This window comes from Struthio camelus, chromosome 4 (assembly GCF_040807025.1).
Source record: "Struthio camelus isolate bStrCam1 chromosome 4, bStrCam1.hap1, whole genome shotgun sequence".
NCBI classification, from domain to species: Eukaryota; Metazoa; Chordata; class Aves; order Struthioniformes; family Struthionidae; genus Struthio; species Struthio camelus.
Window position 1 is genome coordinate 69986336 of NC_090945.1, and position 25131 is coordinate 70011466.

Here is a 25131-nt window from a genome sequence, read left to right on the forward strand (position 1 = left end):
CATGTGTGTGTGCGTGCATGATGCACTCTACCCCATTGCCATGTAAACCCAGCAGAGGAAAGAGGCTAGAAATACAAGAGGAGAAAAATGTGTAAAGGTTAAACTCAGTGCTAAAATCACTGACATTTGAACAACATAGATGTAAAAGAAACGTGAAAGCATCAGACATTAACTAGAGTTATTGTACTGGAAACTTTATCTTTGTAATGATTGCAAAGCAAAAAAAAAAAAAAAAAAAGCCCAACAACCCAGGGATCCTGTGGAACAGCATAAGTTAAAGAGTTAAAAGAAATACTATTTATTGAAAAATATACCTTTATTATAGATAGGATCAATCTAAAATCATGCCTGTCACAGCTGTTTATACTTGTACACTTGTAATTAAAACCAGAGCTAATTTAGAACTTAATGCCATAAGACCATACTGTAGATCACAATTTATCAATGTTGTGCCATAATAGTATTTTTAACTTCTGAATTATTTATTTCCTCAGCACCACTTAATAAGATTGACCCCTTGTGAATATCACAGATAGATTAATTGATTGTTAAACTACTGTCTACTTTATGTACACATATGAGCATTTCTCTCATTTCTGTCTGATTAAGAGCACATGAAACATTTTTTTAAATGAAAGACAAATCAGAGATTCCTGCTAAGGATGTGAGCAGGACTTTTATGTGTGGATTTGAAAGTAATATTTGGATATATTTGTATTTGGGAATAGAATGAATTTAAAAATAGACTAAAATCCCGGAAAAGCAAAGGACAAGGCTGATAGTGCCGTATGAGCTCAGACTGCTGTCTTTTCAAATTTTGTAGGATGCGTTTGAACTCTTCTACGTTAAAATTGTCCGTGATTATCAGGGAGGGCTTCTCAGCCCTAGAGAATATATGTAAACTCACACAATAGATTTCTAAGGCTTGAGTGCAAAAAATGTCAAATGCCATCATTTCAGTCCAGCTCTAGCAAAGCTTATATGGGTGTCTCTGCTTGTTTGTTTGCGTAGTTCCTGATTAAGAAAGAACAGAAAGAGATATATTAAGTTCCTTTCATTTCATCTCGACCACCAATAACTATTTTGAAGATAATAGAAATAGTTGCTCTTAAGTTGCCAGTGCCCTTGCCAGTGGCATTATTAGCTGTTGGGAGACTGGCTAACAACACAGATTCAAATCTCTTCTGAAATCTAGCCGCTCTTGAGAGACCCAAAGCAATAACCCTTAATAATAAGCCATCACCGTCCCTCTTATGTGCATATAGCCACAAGTCTGAAACTTTTTTCGTAGAGGCATAAGCAAGCTTGTGCTTCCTGGATTCCTTTGCTGGGGGGCCTTATCAACTTCAGTCCACTTGTGTCTTCTGCTTAGCTGACCGCATTGCCAATGCTTACTAAATAATAAATCCTAATTATACTGAAATCAAGCTTGGAGCACACAGCTGCAAGTCCTCCAAATCTGTCTTTCATTCTGCCTCTAAAAACTCTTCCTTGCTGAGGCTGCTGCCTTTCAAGGAGCAGTATTTTTGGCCGGAAGACTGACTGGTGTTTGAAATGAATCAGCAGTACAGTAAATTTAATTTTTAAAAACAAACAGTTGTACATATTTAGAGCTTGGCCAGGAATTGTCAGCTGCCTCTGCTGCGTGTGCTTCAGTGGCAAAATTGCACCAAGAAAGGGCGCTCCCAGTGTCTATAGCTGTTGGCATGAGTGAAGTCAGGCTGAGACCGTCCCTCAGACCAGCCCAGAGGCTGTAGCCTGTGCTCGATCAATCTCTAATCGCTACAAGTTAAGACTAGAGTCTGCTGTGTCTGACTGCAGTTGGGTCAGCTCCTCGCACCTTTGCCAAACCAGTGCAGGTCTTTCACAGTGGTCCTGAACAGAGAGGAAGGAGAGATGCCAAGGGCAGCAGCTAACTGTGATACAGATAGTGAAAAATAAACGGAGGCAGAAGCACTGCGCAAGAGGGCCTGGAACAACCTTTAGAACCACAAATACAGTCTTGAGATTCTCTTTCCACAAAACAGTCACTTCTTTTCTTTCTGTTTGTCTGGGAATGCATGTCTGTTGTTGAGGAATTTGGTTTTCTCTATCACTCTCAGTCAGGCAGAGCTGAACCCTGTTATGCTGGAGCTATGTAGTTGCATTTTGTGTTCCCTTAGCAACTGAGTAACTGACACTTGAGGAGGAAGCAGTAAAAAAAGGTACGTTTTAATTCTTTTACAGTTTGATAAAGCTTGAGAGATGGAGAAGCGATGTAGGAACTTCAAGGGGATGGAGAAAGTAAACTGTCTTTTATCTTTCTGTTAGCTGCTCTGAAAATACCTAGACTGTTGCTTTTGCTCAAAAGCACATTCTAAAGTAGCTAATCTGCATTAATGTAGTGATGCTATGTAGAATCCTGTCTATAAGTTATTTATCATACACGCATATATATGTTTAGTGTAGTTGGGCAAGGGTTGAGAGAAAACAGGAAGGAAAAAGGTAAGCCATGTTTTACTCATTTCAGAGTAGAGCCTGCAGAGCAGAGAAGAGGCGATTCTGGTTATACTTACTTTGGTCATCTTAACTTTGTTTCTCCCAGCCTTGAAAACTTCTTTAGTGAGAAGATTCAAGAAGGCAGAAGCATAAACTAGCAATTTAACCTTTTGAGGAGAGAGGTGGGATATTTTCTGCAGGATCCATGAGGTGGCTGGAGAAAACAGACCTACCTATACTCTCTCAGGAAATGGTGCACCTTTTGATAAGGCATATGCACATGCATACGTACAGACTGCTGCTTTAAAAAATATTTTCCTTAAGTGAGTTGATCCTTCGGTTAGATGTAACTTTTGTGTTAAGGAGGTTGTTATTTATCCCACTTGGTCCAGGCTTGTAGGGAACACAACTGAGGGAACCAGGCTGCAAAGTTGATATGGGAGTATAGTCAAAGTACTGCAGTCTTGGGACTGTTTTGAGAAAAGCAGAATAATTTGAAGCTTCTCAGAAAAGGCAAAAGCACATGACCTAATATATCACTCAGGGTAGAAAGGTGCAATATCCCTACAACCAGGACATGCATCCTGTAAGAAAATTTGTATATCTCTTTATTTCCTCTTTTCTTTTTCTCTGTCTGCTGTTTCCTGTCTCACATTTTACCTTTCTCCTTGCCCAAACCATTCATTTTAATCAGCTCTTCTTGCATAACCTATGGCTTCAGTTTTCTGCATCTTTGTGCATGCTAAAATTGCTCTCCTAAGCACTGCTCCACCCCCACTTTGATGGATTGCTGTTTGTGCGCTACCGCTGCCTTCTCCCAGAGAAGGGCTGAACGCACGCAGACACGCAGCGCAGGCGCTTCCACGCTTTGGTACAACACCGAACATGGGTCTGGCTAGATTCTGCAGAGATGCTTCTGCATTTCTCTGATTGTGCCCAAATATCTTGTGCTGTCAAAACTGGTGTTGGGGAGATATTCCTTCCTCACGTCCTGTTTGACTCTCAGTGCTTATTTCTGTATTTGCCAGTCTCCAGTCCTTCAGAAAAGCACATCTTTCTCTGCTTATGATTCTTGCCTTAGGCCTATGCTTGTCAAAGCTAACTGGTATTCTCATTGTGCTATCAAGTTAGGCTATTTGACTAAAATAACTGTATGTATGTTCAAGATTTTGGCTACTGTTAATTCACAAAGCTTTCTGGTGGCTGGCAATGTAACTTCTCTGCCACAAATGGGCATGGCAGCAAGTGCTCATTCCAAGCCACTGAGTCTTCCCTAAGTCTTCCACCAAGTGATCCACCACAGGAATGAATCCCTTTGCACTAGTGGCGACTTGGTGGTACTGCCAAGATGGTTACTCTGACAAACACCGCTCCTAGCCATCCATTTCTGAACTCATAAGACGACAAATAATTTCCACCTGAACATCTGTGACATTTGGGTTCTGAAACAGTCTCAAATACCATGCTGTTCATTAGTAGGGATTTCAATTTCCTGCACCTCTTTGCATCAGTTTTGCTTCGATGCATAGAGTGTGCATAGTCATTAAAAACAACAATAATAAAGTTTTGCCAGAAGAGGGGTGTGTAAATAAAAGATGCCTGGGGCAAAGCTGTGTTTTGTGTTCTGGACATTTATATAGCTATTTACAGTACTCTTCAGTTAAATAATAATAATAAAAGAAAAAAACAGAATTACCATAGCAACTGAAGCAAGCGTGTGTTACGTTTTTAATCTCTGAGATACACAAACCCTTACTAAGAAAACACTCAGGAAAAAAAAATGTGCCTTCCCTACGTTTCTTATTTCCTTGCCAGTATGTAATGCTGCCTTTGTGAGGGGAGCAGCTTTGTTCTCGTTGCATTGTTCGCCTGCATCTCCGGCAGAGGATGAGTGCAGGAGGCAGCTGGAATGCCTTCTCTTCCGAGACATTTTGGAAACTGCCAGGAATGTGCAGCAAATGGTGTCGAGGAGGCTGCTGTGATACTTCGTGCTGGTATACTGGAATGAATTCCACAGGTGAACGCGTGGGCAACCTCTCTAATAACTAAAACATACTTATATTTTGTACCTGCACTCTGCTTTTCTGAATCTGAGGTACCAAGAAGTATGTACTTGTTGAGGTTTATTCCTCCCCCCCTCTCCCCCCCATTTCCCATTTTTCTTAATTCCCTTTGAATTAGAGGTCACAACATTACCACTACATAAAAGATCCATAACAATTCTGTTTAAAAATACATAAATCTGCATCACTGTGTATTGTGTCTCCAAAGAATAAGGAGAAAGAGGCAATGCTTAATCCATCAGGAGTCTCTCCGTTTCTCTCTCCTACGGGTGGTAAATTGGGATTTATTTCTCTTGTTGATGGTAACCATTTCTTCCCTCTATTTTGTCTGCCCCTGTTCTTGGCAGAATAATTACAGCTCCTCTTATCAAGACAATCAAGAGAATAAACTAGCTGTTTGCACCATACTACTGCAGTACTTTTGTTTTGAATCTCTTCCGAAGAATGGGGCTTTTGCAGTAACATGCCTGGACACTTCAGTGTTTCCAAGACAAACAGCTCTTGAGCCAAGATTAATTTGGACAGCTTGCAATAGCTTGCATCTCTCTTTCAGGAGATTCAGGGCCCTTCAGAAAGTCTAAATGAGCCTTACAGCAGTCCAAGAAGGAATGGCAGCAGGTAGCCAGAGGTACAGAAATATTGTGCCTGCCCAAAGTCAGGCAACAAGAGTTGACAGAATGGCATAGAGGCTTGTTGTGCTCTGAACTATTAAACAACTTTCGGCCTGATCCTGTTGGTGCAGGCTCCTGACACACAAACACCTTTTACCGAGTGTGTCTTTTGGTCCTCAGTGAAAAACTGTCCTTTTCATTTCCCTATCGAATGTCTGCAACTTTCTATATTGCAAAATAAGGTTATCCTCCAGATTTTGGAGCAAGTCCTTAATATACTAATTTTAAATGTTTTTCATATTCTTTGTAAAGATTAAATTTAGGTTAAACCTTATTGCATTTGGTCAGCGTGGCTGCATGGCATTCTTTGTAGAGCTGGTCAGGTGTGTTCCCATTGGAAATTAATGTTTTGTCAGAATGAAACTTTGCATGAGAAATCGACTGTCTCTGATGAATTTTCATTTTAAAAGTTTTTGATAGAATCAGAGCAGAATATTTAGACCTTCTTATGTTGAAGCACCTTAAATGTGAAATTTGCTTTGATGTTATGCGGTATGCACCAGTCAAACTGAAGAATTAAATAGCTGGAGTTAGCTGGAGTTTATTCATAAAGAATATTTTGTTTTACCCCAAACAGATGTTAAAAAAAATTCTTTATTTAAAGTTTCTTAAAAAGTAGAAATTCTCAGTTTCATCCAGCTCTAAATTTTACCTCAAAATGATGAAGCAATAACAGCACAACGCAGAAATTTTTCTGGTTTATTTCTGCTTTTTAGCCTTGAAGTAGCACTTCCAGCTCCTGTGAGTGTTGAGCAAAATTTGCAAATGAAATATGAATTTTCAATAGCTTATGTTCAGCTTGAATTAAAAACAAGTAATTCTTTCCTTCCTATCTCATCTTGGAGTTCATCATGCAGTGACAATTTGAAATTTGCAACCCAGACATTTAACATGCTTCACAAGAACACGTAATTTGAAAAACTTGTGAAGAGAAATGTCTCTGTGAAAAAATGGCACTATCTTTTTGTAAAAAGACCCCTGTCACTTAAATTTCTGTTCAGCTTAAGCTAAATAGCACTGACATTTTTTTCAGATGCCATTTTTTTGAAAGTTACCCAAATCAGATATTTGCCTTAAAGAGTTTTAACGTGACATTGCTGGCTTTCTTCTATATCCCTTTGTGTATCTTTACAGCTAATTCAGAATACAGATTTTATCGGATTCCATTGCTGAAAATAGACACATTGCCACTTAATAGGTGTTGATAACCCTAAAAGCTTCTGATGCAACCCTAATTTTGGAAAATGAACCCCAAGATTTTTTTCTTTAATGTATTATGATAAAACTTAGGAAAGGAGGATTTAAGATTGAGATTCTCTGTGTGGAAATAGGTCCCTGGTGATATTAATAAAATGAGGCTTGAAGTCTAACTCTCTTTGCCTCTAGTGGAAATTGGACACATTCTCTTTGAGACTGGGTAAATCCCTCTAGATGGGTATCTTCATTTTCTGTTAACTAACCATCTTTGTAAATCTGTTCCTTATTTGTTAATACGTATCTTTCAGTTATGTGTGGCCTGTGCAGATGAATACCTTCTTGTGTCAAGTAAGGCTACAGAAAGCATGGCACTTGTCTCCTGCATTTTACAGAAAGATTCGTTTTCTAACTAAGCTCTACAACGTGCATGATTTAGAAGAGAAGTTTTGTGGGAAATGGCTGCCTTGGCAAACTTGAGTTCCTCCATATTCTGCTTTGCATGGAAAAGTATTTCCTTTGATTCTTCAGTATTTCCAAAGCGTGTCAGACCACCTATTCATGTACAGACAGTAAATAGAAGTGGGAGAGAGAAATTCGAAATAGAATCTCCACAGAGTTTGCTTTTTGATTGGTGCAAAGGTTTGTGTAATGGCAAATTGCCCTTTCCCCCCCCCTACAAATAGCACCGAACAATTTGTTTGCACAGTGGATGAGAGGGAAAACGACAGGTAGAAGACAAGAAACATATTTCTCTTCTGAAGCAGTAGAGCAGATTGCATATTTTCATCCAGATGAGGTGCTTCGTTAAAAAAAATTAACAAAGGGAATACAAACATGGTCCCAATAATGTTTTATCTTCGTTATGAAAGACGTTGCTCTGCACTATGTTCTTTCCTCACCCCCGATAAAAAGCTTACGAATATTTTTAGAGATGTAGAACACAAAGCCAGTACGATAGCAAGCTAGATTTTATGCTAGGCAATGATCTCTTTAATGTCTTTCTAATATTGTGCAGAATATTTTTAGTTCTAATACTGATCTCAAATTGAGAGAGAAATATTTTTATAAGGTAACTTTGATGATGATCAACAGACACAGAGCAAAACTTCCAAAGCATGCAATGTAAATGTTTAATTCCCATTTTCAAAAGCGTATTTGAAGCTGAGAAGTCCTTAACGTGGCACATGTTGCTCTAGTTACCAACAAAATCCTGCTCTGCCACGTAGCTATTTGGAGGTGGGGGGATTGCGTACCATTTCCTACAGACAGGCAGTGCTGGGCACTTGCCAGGAGTGCAAGACAACTACTAATTCATATATAAATGTACTTCAGAACGCACATAACCAGATGAGGAAATAGGCACATAAAGCTTATGTATGTTGAGTTTATTAGTGATCCACCTTGTTTGAGCTTAATTTTGCATTCACTTAGTACTTCTATGAGGAAAGTGATTCAACTCTGCACTTTATTAGCACAAGGCTGTATACAATCCTAGGTCAACGCATTTCTCCAGTTAGTAAGTGCTTATTAAAGACATACTTTGTTGAGTTTACTTTGGTGATCATCCATGTCTTGCAATGAATGTTATGAGCATAATAAGAAATGGTAATTTTTTCCTCGCTCTCCGGCAGCTTGAGACTTGTCTCTATATCTAATAGTGGTCATTGAAACAAAGAGGTAGAGATAGATGCGCTTTTTTTTTTTTTTAAGTGAACTGTTCAAGCTATGATTTAGGCCAGTTAGAAATGGTAATATTTTTAGACTAGGTTATCTTCTCTCCATTCTAGGATTCAGATCGGTACTAAAAGTATGAGCGGGACACAAATGAATGAAAGGTGGGTAGATCCTAAACATGGCAGAATCCTGTACAGAGTGTTTACTTTCTGAAATAAACTGCACCTTCAGGGTTGGGAGCATTTTTTCATTTCTAGGAAGAGAAGCAGTCTAAGACTGAGAAGATAGTCTCCTAAATTTTGAGAAGGTTTGAAACTGAGTATGAACCTTTTTGTTCCATTTGGAGTTTTTCTACACCTGCTCCCTCACTCGTCCCCACACTGAGTTGCCGTGTCTGTGATCTGGGAGGCAGTTGCCGGCGAGCTCAGGCCGCTCTGATTTGTAATCTGTTAGTTGTTTGACTCCCATGGAGTGATCCATTGAGGTTTTGCATAGTTTGACATCGTAATGAAATGTTTCTTCACAGTGCTAGCTCATTTTGTTTCACTGAGATTCTTCATTTTTTTAAACATTAGGAGACAGAGTGAATTCTTGATCTCCAGACATGTGCTATGAGCTGCAGCACAGATTAAGGAGAAGTAACAATGTTTTAATTCATTCTTCTGTGCTTTCATTCCTGGGTTGTAAGCCCAAATATGTTTGTTTGCCTTTAAATGCTTTAGAGGTAGACAGGTTGGGTTTTCATTGCTTCTAAATATGTGGCTGCCTTGGGGCTTCTAATTTATTTATTTATTTTAATGGAGTGAGAGGCTATAAAACCTATGTGCTGTAAAGCAGGCAGACTTCTAAAAATTTCCTAGCAGCTCACCAGGCTCAGTTGAAAGAGCAGGTATCTTCAAGCTTACTTAACTCTTGTTCCTAGGTTTCTAATTAGAACCACTGAAATGCTCTCCATTTCAAAAAGGTCACATCTGATTTCATCTGAAACATTCCCTTTGTCTTAGCTGTCTCTGGTTTATATACTTATGAAAAAATAAGCAATTAACAGTCAACTGTCCATTACCAACAGGCAGATTATCTGGTTGGTGGATGAGCTTTGGCACAGGTGTAGACACAATCTATCCATCCCTGTGCATATCTTAGCAGAGTTTAATAACCCAGGAGCGGAGGTCAGAGACTTCTGCATGGCTCCGCACAGAGCTAAGGAAGCAGCGGGTCGATGAATGGTTTTATGTGTCCAGGCTGTCCCAACCCCTCAGCACTCTGTGACAGCAAACATTGATTAACTGCTGTTTCATTAAAATCAATTCCATTCCAATCCAGAGTTCTAACCTGAATAATCTAAAAAAATCATAATTGTTGATACTACCATTCAAGGTTAACTTTTAATATATTTCTAAAGCAATAACAAGATAATTGTCTTTATACTTAAGAGATCCATGGAATGCACTCTTCAAATGCGGGTATTTACCCTTCTCTGTTTTCATGGCTCTCCTTACCATAATATAAGAACTTTATACTCTTTAATGTATGTATCTGCCCAAAGCCTCTTTGAATGAGTGAGTATTAGCTATATTTTGAGAACTGGCTGTCATTCATACCGTCCAGCTTTAAGTATCTAACTGAAGTTTCATTCTGGTGTCCTGGATCCCACTATAGGCTATAAAAAAGGTTAGGCTGTTAACTTAGACATACTAACTTGTGCTCTTGAGTCTGAAATGATGGTTAAGGAGTCTCAGCACCTAAATAAGGTAGTGCCACTGTCCATCCAATAGACTAAGTAATAGGTTTTCAGAGCTATTCTGGATAGCATATCTGTAGATGCTTGGGAAAGCAGAGAAATATCTAATGAGAATTTTTAAAGTAATGTTGAAACGCGTAGGTGTGTTAAAGACTTAACTAGACATTTACCTGCATTTGAAAAATTTGACCATGCATGTCTTGCTAGAGCAGAGCAGGGTTTTGAGTTCAGGGCTGCAAAGCCTTGTACCATTGCTTCATCAGTGGTTCAGTCTTCTTCACTGCTCTGTTTTTCATGGATTCATGTCTTAGGACAGAGAACGGACATTCTGCCCAGTGACCTTTGAGAAGTCTTTTTAATCACGCCTGTGTCTAGGGGATATCAGCAAGAAATAATGCTAACAAGCACTGCACAATGGCAGGTTCAGAAGCTGTCTCCTGTGGAGTGAGTAACAGGAACTGCAAATTTTATCCTTCATAATTATTTCTTTTTGATATGTGACATAAGAAGATAGATAAATATCACTTCCTTTATTTGTAAAGTTTATGATACCATTTCGTCTAGAAATGCTTGCCTGTAAGACTACCTTGTCCGTCAGAAAGTGTTCAAGCCCTTGCTCAACTGACAGGATTTGCTTTAGCTCTGTGTACCCAGAAGGTCCAGGCTTATATGTATGGTAGTGTAGCTGCGTAGCTTTATGTCTCCACTCACCTTTTTTTCCCTTAATCTGAAATCTTAAAGTACCAAAATTTGCTGCAAGGAAAGTAATGATCCTCCAAAAGAAATTCAGTGCAACCGGAAAGAATTGTTTAGGTTTCTTTTAAAAATCAATGAAGTTGCTACAAATGTTTCTAATGTCTTCATGTCCCTAAAACTCTCACTGGGGAGCCCTCATTCTTACCACAAAAGATGTTTCTAGCGTTTTGAAATTCTTATAAAGAGAACGGATATTAGAAAGGGCCTAAAACACTCCATCATGCCTACAGCGGGAAGCTGGTATTTGCTGAGTTTGCTTAGTTGCATGGAAAGGTTTAAAAATCCTTGCCCGGTCTCTGTTCTCTTCTGTTTCTTTTCTGAGTTTGCCATGCTAAAGAAAGTTATACTAGAGGCAAAGCCTAAGTATACACTTAGCTGACGTAAACACTTCTTTCCAAAACCTCTCTACCCTATACGGATACCACCGACCTCTTCTCTTGTACTTAGGTTTGTGCTCAGTCAGATAAGAAACCACAGCTTAGACCAGTTTGGACTGTTCCCTAGCACCTAGGCCTGGATCAATCTTTGCTTGCATCCACATGCAGAAAGCATGTATTTATGCATGTTACTCTAGTTACACCTGACATATGGTTGCCACTGACTAAAATCTGTATAATGTATATAACAAAACTGTTTTGAGAAAATTAAATACAAAGCGGACAAAGAATGGAGCTGCCTCTTCATACAGCAAGCTTAATGAGGTGCATTGAACAGCTGTGCTCAAAGTGCAGCGTGAACCCCCCACTTTGACTGAGTCATGTTGACCAGAGCTGCTTTCTGCCTATAGTACTACCACTGATACCTTTTCCTTTGCTCATCTTCATCTTTGAAAGATTAGTACTTCTCTAAGATGAGTCTGAGTGTAACTGCTGAAATTACCCAAGTCCTTGATTTTGTTATGTAAAAAAAATTCTGTCTGCATGTTTCTGTGCACTGCAGTTATATTTGCCAAACACTAACACTGGAAGAGAAAAACACATCAGCTGTCCATAGGCAAGGGCTCGCTTTAGTCCAGGGGAGACGAGGAGCAGAATCTGTGATGCCAGGGAGAGGCAGAAGGACACAGGGGGATTCTGACTAGCATTTCCCCTTCTGAGGCCCCACTTGCTCCTATCCATCCCAAGCTTAAGACAATAATATTAGCTTTGTCTGTGACGCTCTGAAAATAATTGATTTAAGTTGCTTTATAACTGATGAAATGTTGCAAAAGAATTGCAGTTCTTTCCTCACATTTTCTTTGTCTTCTCCTTAGAGAAGAGTTAATGACTGTATTAAGCCATGTTCTGTCAATAGTTATGCACGTGCAACTTCCAAAAAAGGTCTATTTTCCTTGACATAATTATAGAAGATGCAAAGAGCACAGCTGATTAATGTGACCTGCTTTTCTGCAGTAGGATTTTTTCAAATAGATAAATCGTGAGTCCAGTCCTGCACATTACTATCAAGCATAAAACTGTGGGGTCCCTGTGGTTTCTTCATAAGGGAAGAATTCTTCTTGAGAGCTTTCCTAACTTCATATGCAACATGAACAAATGGAAAAATATACTCAATATTTTACTTTCCAGTCCTCCCTTTCCATGTATATGTAGCAGATACATTGTTTTTATTTCTGTCACTTGTTTTGAAATCTATTCAATATTTATGGATTATTTCTCATGTATAGGACATTCACCACTACAGCAGCTAAATCATGGTTAGAAGTTATTATTCATTTATTATACAGTTTCTCTCTTTAATTTATTTTCCTGATTCAGCCTCCTGAGGTATATTCCTCAGTTCATTCTGTCCAGACTTTTCCTAGCCAATTACTTGTGAATGTGTTGATGACTATGAAAGAGTAAATAGAAGTTAACTTGAATTCTCACTGCTTCCCAGCCTCCTTCTTGAAAAAACAATGTAATCGATTTTAAAATGCCCACTTACAGGTTAAAAAATCCCTAATATAGATGTTGGAAGAAAAACTAAAACTGTGTTGCTAGAGTTCTACCTGAGAACTTACAAAGACAAATTGCAAACATTTCTGTTACTATAGGAAGCATGTTTTCCTAGTGATAGAAGCAATCAATAAAAACTTTCCTTTGGAGGAACACGTAACAAACAATTTAAAAGATAAAATGATAAAGAAGAAGAAATGTCCAATCTACTGCATGCACAAAGGTGCTGGGAAGGTTCAGTCTGGGGGATTTAGCATGTACGTTCTCATGACAGCATAACTGAGAGCATTAGCGAGGGGAGAGAAATCAAAACCAAGAAACTGTGATGTCATTTGCTAGCTTTGAAAGATTTTATTAAACATAACCATGTTTCTTTTTTCCTCCTAATACCTGAATAACAAGCAAAACTAGAAAGAGCATATATTTTATTTGTTGTACTAATACAAGTGGGAAAACATAGTCCTGATTTGAGAAAAGGCTGCTTTTGCGGCAAAAGCAACTTGATTGTCCTTTGAGTTTACTTGAGAATTGGATTTGAATTCACTTAAGAAATGAATGAATTTCCCTTTATTCACAGGCTAAGCCTTCCCAAGCTAGACAGCCACAGAGGTGTTCTCAGACAGCTGTCGATAACATGTAACTTAGATCTACCCCTTCATAGCTGATGATGTGTAGTAAAAATGTGCTGCCTTTTCTGTTCCTCTGTGCAGCATCTCATGTTAACTCCATGTAGCCGTATTTGCTTTCACAAGAATTCTGTCTTTATTATTTTTCTGATTTTAATTCTTTTGCTGTTAACCAGTGAATAAAATGAAACACAAAAAATAAAAAAAAGAAAAAGTTCAAGTGTGCAAAGTCCGAAGTCCCTCTATGAAGTTTTTTTTTTTTTCCTATTCTGTTTACGTGGGAAATGCTGCTACAGGTTTGCAGCACCAGTAGGACACACGGTCACACGCTGGCTTTGTTGAACTGCTGTTGTTAACTGCATCACTTGCTGGACTTCTGTACTCCACGGAACCAAATTGAAACAACTCCTGTGATGTTCAGCAGCATTTCCTGGAAAGCCTCGTGTGTGCGTGTGAGAGAACGAGGCCTGCTTTGACAGCGCAGTTCCCTCCGCACGAGCCTCCCGTAGCAGGGTTTGGAGCGGCCGTTTGGAGGTCTGGCAGGCGTTAGATAAGTGATCTAGGTAGTCACCTCAGGGTCAGTAATGCTGAAGTTTAGACCTTCAGCTTGGCCTTTCGGAAGGGCTCGTTAGCTTGTGTCCCCAGAATATTACTCTGCTCACGTTTCTCTGCCTAAGTGTCACAGTAGCAGTAGGAATGACTGAAAAGGCCTTTCTTGCAGTCACAAATTATTTCCATTTTATGCTTTCCCAATCTGTAACTCCAGCTTTTATCAGGCTGTTAGTCATCTTTTAAAACTTTCACATTTCTGGTGTTTACAGAGTTTTAGGGCTGACAGAGAGCTGTGAAAGTATGCAATTAGTGACAAGGTTGGGAGGTGGCAGAACTTTATCATTTCATTATATTTATATTATAGCATTCACAGAGCTTCTGAGTAGCCAGCTGCCTCTCATAAGAGGTATTGCAGAAATATAGCAGAAGACTGCTTTTGCCTGGAGCTCTTACCATCTTGGACTTGAATTTATCACCATCCTTTTTGTGGTCTATCAGTGGGAAAAGTGGAGTACTTATATTTCAAAAGTAGTGGCATCATTTGAATGGAGTTGACAGGAGTTTGACCTATAAGAGCATAAACTTGGGGTATAGACTGTCATAGACTTGACTGCAGTGTAGAGGTAATTAAAAGGGTTTTAAGCGAGCTAGCTCAGGCTGAACCCGAGAGTCTGTGGCAGCACAGAATTGAGCGTGGGGCATCCATATGGTTGAGCTGCTAAACTGCATGCTGTCAAATAGTGTGTGGTACCAGAATGAGCTGTGTTTTGTGTTTTGTGTTTTGTTTTTGTTTTTGTTTTTGTTTTTGTTTTACAGCTGCCTAGGGTATGTCTACACTGCAGTGCTATTTGTGGTGTAGATGCAAACTTCATTAGCAGGAACCAGATTTCAGTTTCTGTCTCAGACAGTCCCTGAAGCAGAAAGAAAACTAACATACTCTTCTCAGTTTTTGTGCGTATGTGGCTTTCCAGGGTTTCCATTTTGGTTCCAGAATGCATTGGTGTGTCACACGTAAAATCCCAAGTCCCAAGAAGAGGATGAGGCCTTTACCTCTCTTCAGCCAAAGTAAAAATGTCTGAAATCATTTGTGAAGTAAATGGAAAAGGCTGAAGCCTTATGTATGGTATGCAACAAGCTAATTAGCTGATGTTCATTTTCAAGTGTGCTGTTCACAGGCAAGCTGAGACAATGTGTAATATGCATTACAATGTCCCCAGAATGTGTCCTGATTCAGATTGCTTTGTTTTACTACTGCTGCTCCTAACCATGAATAAACCCTGCTTGAAATCTTGAAAGGTGATGTGAGTATTCAGGAGACATCCATTTTCAACATCTTCTGACACTGAGTTCTCTGTGGTTTAGATCCTGTGAAAGAATGAATCTGATATTACTGCCTAGGAAAATGTCTTTCTTTTGGTTTTTTTCTCTCTCTGCCTCTTCCTCTCTTTTCTTGATGATGATGAAAAATTTCAGTTCTTTCGTTCCAATAAAATTGTTGCTCAGAGACTTTCAGACTATTTGTTTCCATTTAATTTTAGTAATAAATGTACTGTATTTTAGTGCTAGCAATGAAACATGATTTATTTTGTATTATTTATTGGTATTTATTTAGGATTTAGTTAACAGTCTCTGTAGTTGCAAGCAGCTGTAAGCCAGCCTAGCGAGTCATTTCCTTTACACTGGCACCCATTAAAATGGCTCCCTAGCTGAAATTTCGCTTAAATAACCAGATAAGCAGTATCGCGAGAGGTCATATCTCATTATTTCCCATTTGCTCAAATATTTGAATATTGCCAAGACAGAATAAATTCAGAAGAAATTCCTGGACTGGGGGGGGGAGGGGGGCCAAAGACACAGATGAGAATGAGTTTTGTTCATATGAATTGATGCTAAATTTATTTGTAAAAATAGGCTTAGTTCAGACTGCAAAGAGAAATAGGATGTTAAAAATGTTCTTATTAACAGTTCCTATCTACACGACCCCAGTGCCTGGATTGCCTACATGGCTGGAGATAAAGTATTAAAATTGTGATAATGTACTGACTCTTCTGGAGGAACCAGGACCCATAATTGACTTAATATTTAGAAGCAGCTAGACTAAATAGACATTATTAGTACTTGGCATTTGTCTGATAACTTGTTCATTTACTCATCATAGTCAGCCGAGGCCTCAGTTTTCTCCCTCAGCGCTTAGCAGGCATATAACTGGATCAAGTAGAATTTTATTTCTGGAACATTCGAGTGAAGTATTTTGTTGGTAAGAAATTAAATGCCTACAATGTACAAAGTGTAAAGGCATGCATGTAAATGCTGGAGATCAAAGAGTTAGTCTTCTGTGGGGATTATCTAATGTTACTACTTTCTTCCTCTCTTATTATTATGGCATCACTCAGAATATAGTGGGATTTCTTGTTATATTTGTTGGTATACTGGAAAATACTTGAACTTCCTCCAAGTCTGCAGATCTGTCTGCCAGGATGGATTCCGGGAGAACCCGGAGGGGCAGCTTTGCGAACATCACTGTGGCTTTTCACTAGACTAGAAATACATTAAATAAATAAACAAGCCAACCAACCAACCAACCAACCAACCTGGAGATGAATGAGGTTCCAGATACTGGACTGAAAACAGAAAATCCTGCCGTCGCACACTTCCCCGCCTAGCTAGCGTTGTGCTGCTGCACTCTGCCTGTCCCCTGCAGACAGTGCCTCATCTGCCTGTGTCACACACACAGCTTTGGGGCTTTTCAGGCCAACAAACAAAACAGCATAATGTGAACAGAGGAAAGACTTGCTTTAGACATTAAATGGTCTCCATGGTACTTTATGATCCTTGATTGTGCTTGGAAGAAACCTCAGTGGCTAAAAAAAAAAAAAAAAAGAAAGGTAAAGTTGCATTTAAAAAGACCAGTTACTGCACAATCTTTACCAGTACTAGCGGGGAGAAAAAGAGTGATTGGGCTGCTGTAAGGTGTTTGCTGCTAAGCATTCGGAGGACAGGTCTGCGACTGCCTGAGTGGCTGCGGGTCGCCGGGTGACCACGGTTGTGGTTGTGAGCGGCAGCTCGCCCATCACCTGCAGCTAGGGTGGCTTGTCTCTAGCAATCACTTTGCCTGAACAGCCTCCTGTCACATGGCTCACACACCCACTCACTGTCACAGCTTCGCTTCTGGAGTAAAAAGAAACTGACAGTAATAAGGAATTGAAAAGGGGCTCTGTTGGAGGAAGGAAATGTATGCAACCATCCGGGAAGGAAACAAGTTTGGGTAGAAGGAGTGGAGGAGCGAATTTAAACTTCTCGCATCTTTTAAATACATGAGTAAGTTCATTTGCTTTGCTGAAGCTGATTTTATGATTAGGCAGGCATTTATCTTCCATCCTTTGTCTGGGGAAGAAGTAGACAGAAAGGACCTTGTAGCTTTTAAAGCTGTTGAGTGGAGGCTTTTCTTGGCCTGTAATATTCTTCTCACTGGGGTAAATAATCCCCAGTAAGAAAAAAAAAAGCCCCATGTAGTTATTGGGTGAACCTCACAAAGTTTGAATTTCTGATTCTTTTTGCATAACCAAAGAGCAGTACAGGTGCTTGGCCAAAAGTGGTGACTTTGATCGTTCGGTACATTTGCTTTCATCATAGATGTTATGGCACCTCTTTGCAACCTTCCCTGCCGGTCTGCAGAGCTCATGAGCAGGGGGACTCTGCAGCCAGCTTCTTCTCAGGTATCAGTCTTCACATGGGAAGCCTGAAACTACTTTGTACTGGAGAAATCATCATGGATTGCTGCCATCCTTCTTCGCAGGCCTCTTTCAGGAGGTAGCTATGAGCTACCTTACTGACAATTTTACTGGAGTATGTGAAGTGTTCAAGTCCACACCACTGTGTCTTGCAGGATCTTGTGGAAGCTTGTTTGGAAAAGATTGTGCCTGTGGTCATTTTCTAGCATCATGCTGTTGAGGGGAAGCAGGATGGACTATGTCTGACTAACTACAGTCTCATTCATTTTAGGGGAGAAGGGCAGGTTCTGCATCGTTGTACCACCCTTTATTTCTAACTGTTCTATTCAGGAAAAAAAAAAGAAATAATTAATACTTAATTGCATCAAATAGGGCCAAAGTCTCCTCTGAATTGCATGCACGTAACTCATTGGCAATTGTACTTGCATTACCTGAAGGTATTCAGATTGTTTCATGAGATTCCCTTTCCTTTAGCCAAATACATAATACTTTTCCTCTGAGATCTGAATCGTTTTATTTAGTAATTAAGGTAGTTTGTGCAACATCTTAAAGATGCAAAGGGCAGATACATCAATTCAAAATCCAAGGACTAACTCAAAGGCTCTTAAAGCTTTCCTGTTAGTGAATTCTCTGAAGACAGAGACGTCTCTCTGAGGTATCTGCCGCTACATTTGGATTTGGCCCATTTTAAATCAGTATCACAGAGACATAATGAAAATAAACACTCCTAAATCTAATGGACTTTTAACAACATCCTCTCGTTAGGTAGTTTTACTACTTTCTTTTTCATTTCCTTCACATATTTTAGAGCTGACTCTCCCTTGTACTCACAGCCCTTTGGTCACTGCAGTTTTGGTTTTGTCCTACAGGAGATATGTGAGGACATGTGTGTAAATCTGAAATTATTTTAACTTTGTGTCTTTGCTTACCAAAGAGAATCCTCAAAAGATGTACTGCAAAACTTTTGACAAATTCTAAAATTTTGGAAATCTTAAAACAATTCTGAGCTGTTATGACTTGAAGATGGTAACTTCAAAATGGCAAAGATGCAATTCCTCACAGAGAACGGGACAGGTGAGCTAGAGCCATAAAAACAGAAATTCAAGTTCATACTTCTTATATTTAATACCAATTCTTCCCTAGGTTTTACGCATATCAGTGAAAATGGCCTGATCAATATGAATATATAGCATAAAACTAGATGGCAAATTAGGAATGGTTTGTTGGCCATCTGCCAATGGATGTATGTCACTCCTTTTACAACAGAATACATTTTGCATTTTGCTGTCTTACTTCAGCTCCTCCATTCATATCACTGAATGCTTAATTTTGGCTGGTCTTGTATGCTGGGAATGAATGGTGGACATCTTTTCTTAGAGAGATGCTGTGATCCACACTGCTGTTGGCTCTTTCTGCTGCTTGATTTCTCGTGTTGCGTTTGATACCAGAGTCTACTGGCAACAATCTACTTCTAAAACATTTATATTCATTTTGAATTATTTAAACCCTTTAAAATGATAAGATGCCTTTCAAAATAAGCTATTTTTAAAATGAATAATCAACATTTTTAGACACACTCAAATTTTTTTCTGATGTTTATGACCAAAACCGTTTGCTTCTCTATTGAAGTGCATTTTCCAGCAAATTTACCGTTCACTGAGAACATTTTACTCCAGTATTTTACCCAGGCAACAGCAGGCTTAGCAAAAATGTGGAGCTAAAAGAAAAAGCTTGCTTTCTATTACATTTTTCATGCATTATATAAAGTAAGAAAACTTTATCAATTAAGGTATAGGAAGAAAAGGAAATAGTTTACCTCTTGTAGCAGTTGCTTCCCACTCTCTGGACCTGTCAAACGCAAACCAGGATCAACAGCTTCTTTCTTGTGTCCAGAGATAATTTATCATCTTCTTCTGAGATCCAGGCTTCTTACTCGAGGCTTTCCAAAACAATTTTCACTGCTTATGTACACATAGAGTTGGATTTTGATTTTACTGTTCTCTTTAGGAGATAAAACACTGAGAAGGGCAACATCCTTTTGAGGTGATTAAGATTTCTATCTTTCAGAGGTTTAAACATATTCTAATTCAATTTTTAACTCTCACAGGTTGATTGCTTTTACCTAGTGGTGAAGCAAAATTTTATTTAAAAAAAGTCTCTGATTTTGGCTCAGTTTAAATGTTGCCTGTAACTTGTGGCAGCCTAGCACTTTTGTATGCCCTTGCTTTGGAGATACGAATATCTGAGAGAGGCAAGACATGCAGAATGGAGCAGTAATTTCTTTAACTGTGCCAGTGTGATCCCCTTCTCCACATGAATCAGCGCCCATAGTCTTGCTTCGGTTTGCTCCGATTTAGTGGGACCATCGGTAATGGCTTTGAGATATCCCTATGGGACTAAGAATAGTATAGTCTAGTATAGACTAGGATAGTAAGGATAGCTCACCAGCCAGTGTTTGTATCTGTGTTTGTCATTTGTGTGTGTGTGCATCTAAGAGGCTATTTTTTCTCTTCCAGTCTATATATCATCTCTCACAAGCCAGGTACCTATGAAAAAGTGGATGTTTTGGGTTGTTTTTAATTAGTCTGAACTTTCTTACAACTTCTTGCCGGAAGATAACATTATTTTGGCTCTGTATCTTCTACTGTGGAAGAATTTTATGATTATTTATGGAAGTGCCTCAACTATAGGTATTTATTTGAAGCTTGCAAGAGTTCAATAAAAAAGTCTGCCTCTTTCCAGCTGTCGGTTGTTTAAGCCTATTTGGTACCATATCAGAAGTACTAAAATTTTAACTATACTGAACACTAAATGGAACCATTTAGTAAACTGTGTTTGCAAGGTTGTTAGTAAATATCTCTTCCCTAATTAGTTAGTAATACATTATTTGGATCAGCTAAAATAAATAGTCAGTTGCTTCTACTACCATAAAATGCATTTCTGAAACTCACAGGAAAAGAGGGCAATGGCTAAGAGCTAGGAGCTAGTTTGTCTTGGTTGTTCACGACTGTTTATGCTGTAACGTTGTCAAATTGCAACACTGCAAGGCATTTTCTGTACGCAAAGTAGGCATGAAAACCTATGTCAAGTATGTTTAGTACGAATTATACTCTGTATTTCCTTAGCAAAATACTGAGTTTATTCGCTGAAATAAAAGAATAAGTAATAAATAGGTCAGAAGTAACTCCTTCATGGCAGTATTTTGTATGCCACAGATCAACTCTTTCTCTGTGGACTAGTTTCCAAGATCTTCTTTTTAACTGTCAGGTTCAGCTCTTCTGAAGAAACTTTCTCTGAAAAATCTGGAAATGATGCAAGAGCAGAGTTTTTTCATACAAGATATTTAATATGCTGAAATTTCAAGATATATGGCTATGTAGTTAAAATAAATTTCTTAAAGGCTTTTTTATAAGTAAGTTAGATGTTTAGACTGTTATAACACTACAGAAAGACTTATACTGTGTGGTACAAGTATAAAATCAGATACATACTTTAAAATGGCTCAGGTTAAGTATTTTGTAGAAGTAAACTTTGGTCCTTTTCCTTCAAGAAATATCTACGGATTTTTTGGACAAGTTTTGAACAAATAACAAGACAACTAAAGATGATAATTTACAACTGTAAAGTTTTCAGGTTAAAAATGTGCCAGATATCATTGAATGTGAATTTGAAAGAAACTTGAAAATTAAAGCATGAAAAAATGAGCAAATGTTTAGCTGATTTCAGAAAATGTTACATTCATTTTCATTGAATTTGAGTGGCCTCGCCAAAGTTTGACTTATTTCTTAAAAGATTATTTTCAGGGATAATTACAAAGGAAAGAAGGACAAAAGCAGAATGTTGGAAATGATTTTTTTGCAGTAACACCAGGGGCTAGTAGTAACACTTTGGCTAAGGAAAAGTAATATCCTGAAGATATCCTTTCAAGAATACTAAACCTGTAATTTTAAAAGAAATTGTAATGCTGAGATGTAAATGTAGGTTTGGTTTTGTGATGTGATACGGTCCCAAGGCACTAAGTATACTTGCCTCTCAGAAGGGCAGAAAAGAGCTCAGGGCCACAGCATGGACCAGGTAGGGTCTCTTACTGCTTTAGTGCCAACTGGCCGCCCCTTGTCTACAATTCATCCCTGTGGAGAAGATAACTTTCTCCAGGGCTGATCTCACGCTGGAGTGAACTCATTGGGAAATTAAAAGAAAAAATACACAGAGCTCACTGCCTTCTGCTCTGGTTGCAAGGCATAATTCTTTGACCTTGTCCTCTCTAATGGAAAGATTTAGCAATATACAAACATCAAAAGCAATAGCCACCACAACTCAGACACTGCTAAGCAAAGCACAAGCTTTCCTCAGGGGGAGCGGGTGAGAGGACATAAAGCCTTAGTGATGGCACTTCCGGTACAATTGCAGGTGTTTCTCCATACATAGCAAGAAAATACTGAGTATGGCATAGGGACCTCTATAGAATAGACTACAGCAGCTTTAGGTAGGCTATTGGCATAGGTCCAGTCCCTGAAGCCGGGTCCCAGCTCTATTCCTTTGGGTACATCTGCACAGGGATGGTACAGAGAGAGCTGAGTTGCTGCCAGCTTGAACCCCTGTGTCCGTATTGCCTTGATCTCTTAGCGGTTTAACCATATGGATATCACACCTTTACTTCAGCTGTATACCTAAGGGAGTGAGGGCTGCTTTTTAGCTGGTGTGCCGTGCCACCCCTTCCTGCTCCAGGCTGGCTGCAGAATTTCAGGTATCTGAGCGCGGTACTGCCTGATGTGGATGTGCCATTTTTGCTGTTGCCACCTCATCAGAGGAGAGTGATCAAAATGAGAGCCTGATCCAGGCCTTTTCAAGCTGTAATACAAGACTGAGATGAACAAGTTAAAGTACTTGCTTAAATAAAAAAGCTAAAGTATTAAATCTTGGTAATAAGAATTTGACAACAATAGCTTTTTATTTCTGCCTTGGAATCCAAACACTATTACCTCTTTCTCTGCTTCTCACTCCTTTGGTTTTCTAGGTATCACTCAAATTTCCCATAAATCTTGGACTCTTAATTTAGAAAACAGTCTCTCAATCTCTACCACCTCCTAAAAAATACCCCTGAAAATGATGACTATTTTAAACATCACTTTATGCTTTTTGTTCAGCTTTCAGTGCTGAAATTTTGTGCTACTACAAGAACATTGGAAAAGGGCAAAAATTAAAATAATAAAATAAAAAAATAAAAAATAAAAAATAAAATAAAATCAAAATAATAAAAGTAAAAATCTTAATTGTGTTCAGATTTCTCACAACACATTAAACAGAAAACATGTATCATGTTACGCCATTAGATCAGCTGCAATCTGCCAATTCTTCTGAAGTGCTACAACCTACCTATATGCTTTTGTCCAATGTTTGGGAAAGGTTATTCCTGGCAATAAAATGCATTGCATTTTTGAAATAACACGTATGCACACACAATACATGCAGTATATGTCATAACCCAGTGACCAGGATTTTAGTTGTATTACAGGAACGTAGAAGCCTGTAGTAGTGATAGAGTCTCTAATGGCCCCTGCTGTATTAGGAAGTGCACATACACACAATCAAGACAATCATAATACCTACGAGTTTATCAAGTAATTAGTGGGAAATGTGGCACGAGGTGTGCCTTGCATCCCACATTTATGATACTGCAGGACAAGGAAAAACACTCGTCTTCTCTCTCCTATCCTCCACTTCCAAAATGTCTCGCTATCATAGCAGGGAATTTTTGGAGGCAAATAAATCTGCTTCCATCCCTGATTCTTCTCCCTAATTGAGAGGGGAAGCGTGCGTACCTAGGTCTCGAGCAGCTAGATAAAAAGCTAAGTGGAGAAGCCGCAGCCTGTCTGAAGGCTGCTGCGGGAAAGGCCGGTGGCAGCCCCAGCGCCCTGGCTGCCTGGCAGAACGCCGGGGCCAGCTGAGCATCCGCCCCTCTCCCCGGAGGGTGGCACCGAGCGCAGCCCTGCCGCTGCTCCTGAAGCCCCAGACTTCAGGTGTCTGGGTTTTTCTTGTCCTAGTTACGTTCTCATCCTGGGGCAATTCTTTCAAGTGACAGTAGTTGATCTAAATATGGTTTTTTTTTTTCCTTTTCCAAGTATTTGTGATAAATTTGTGTTATTTAAGCCACTAATGAGACAACGGGCGTATTTTTTGGAAAGACCACACTCTTCCCGGGCTCAGTATGGCTTAAGAGAACAGCTGGTGCTCTGGACCCTTCAAAAAATCAAAGGAAGGCCCCACTAAAAACAGTACTCTTTATTCACTTGTGTTCCTCAACGGCAACTTTAAATTCTGTCTTTTCTATTGTCTTTGCTAAAGATACATGACTTTGTGACTTCGCTGTCAAAGCAGTTTGTATTGTGCTGGTGAAATGCAGGCAGTGCCTAAAGTGCATTTGCAGAACTTTCAAAGACCGTCATATATACATTTCTCTTCTCTTTTTTGTGGAGGATATGTGATTTCTTCTATCAGTGCAGCAGCTTGTGATGTGATAGTACAATGAAACATGAGGCCAATGCAGCTAGATACCTTTTTTCTTCATATTGTGTTAAGGGTATGAGCTTTCTTTGATGTCAGTAAAGTTAATAACGTTTAGAGATATAAAAATAAAGTCAGGACTCACTGACTAGGAAAGTAGTACCAGACTCTCTTGCTAGCCTAGGTTTTTACCGATTTTTTATTTCTGTAGAAGAAAAAGCTTTTAGAAAGTGAAACATACGTCCTTTGTTTGTATAAATTCTTAGATAGTATGTGAAAAAGAAGACCATATGTTCAATACAAAACTTACACCATCTTTTGGTCATTTTATAGCACACATAAAGGTGCTTTGCAAGAAAAATTGAAGTAGCCTGGCTACAGCAGGAATCCCTCTAATCTCTCCCGCAGAACTCACAACAAATCCAAACTGAAAATTAATTGAGATTGGGGGATTGCTTAACAGCCTCTCCTTTTTCAGGGGTCATTATTTTTACTTTGATGTATATCTGCATTTCCTTAATCGGAAGTGGACAAGAAGAATTTGTAGAAAAAGAGTGTTTGTTGAACATTGCCAAAATGTTCAGCCTATAGGCTAGAGAAGAAAACTGTGTGTGTGTGTGTGTGTGTGTGTGTGTGTGTGTGTGTGTGTGTGTGTGTGTGTGTGTGTACTTATATATGTGTATAAATAAGTTTTGTAATTTTGCCCTTTTTACAGCTATCCATGCATTATTTCAAATATGCTTTTAGTTTCATAATTATATACACTCCTCAAAATTTAGTGAAAAGAATAGATCTTTGCCTGTTCAGTTTTAGCCATTACATATTAGAAATGTCGTATGTTTTGTTTTGATCAGAGGTAGGCTGCATCATATTATTTCCATACTTTTATTTTAGGACTAACTCCTATAATAAATTTACACAAAATTTCAAAGTTGGCTTTCACCGAATACTTGCTAATATTTTCCCATTTTCTGTATCATTTTGGGTAGTGATCATGATTACTATTATGTATCTTATAATTTATAATATATCATGTAATGTAATTGCTGCATTACCTGCAGAGATTAAAAATAGAGGGGCATGAAAATAGATGAGTCAAATTCAAAATTTTTATGTAAAAATTTATGAGGGTTTTTTTTTTGGTTCTAGCTTAGGTAAACTGCAGATCAGCCTGATCCTAAGAACAGATGGCTTTTTGAAACTT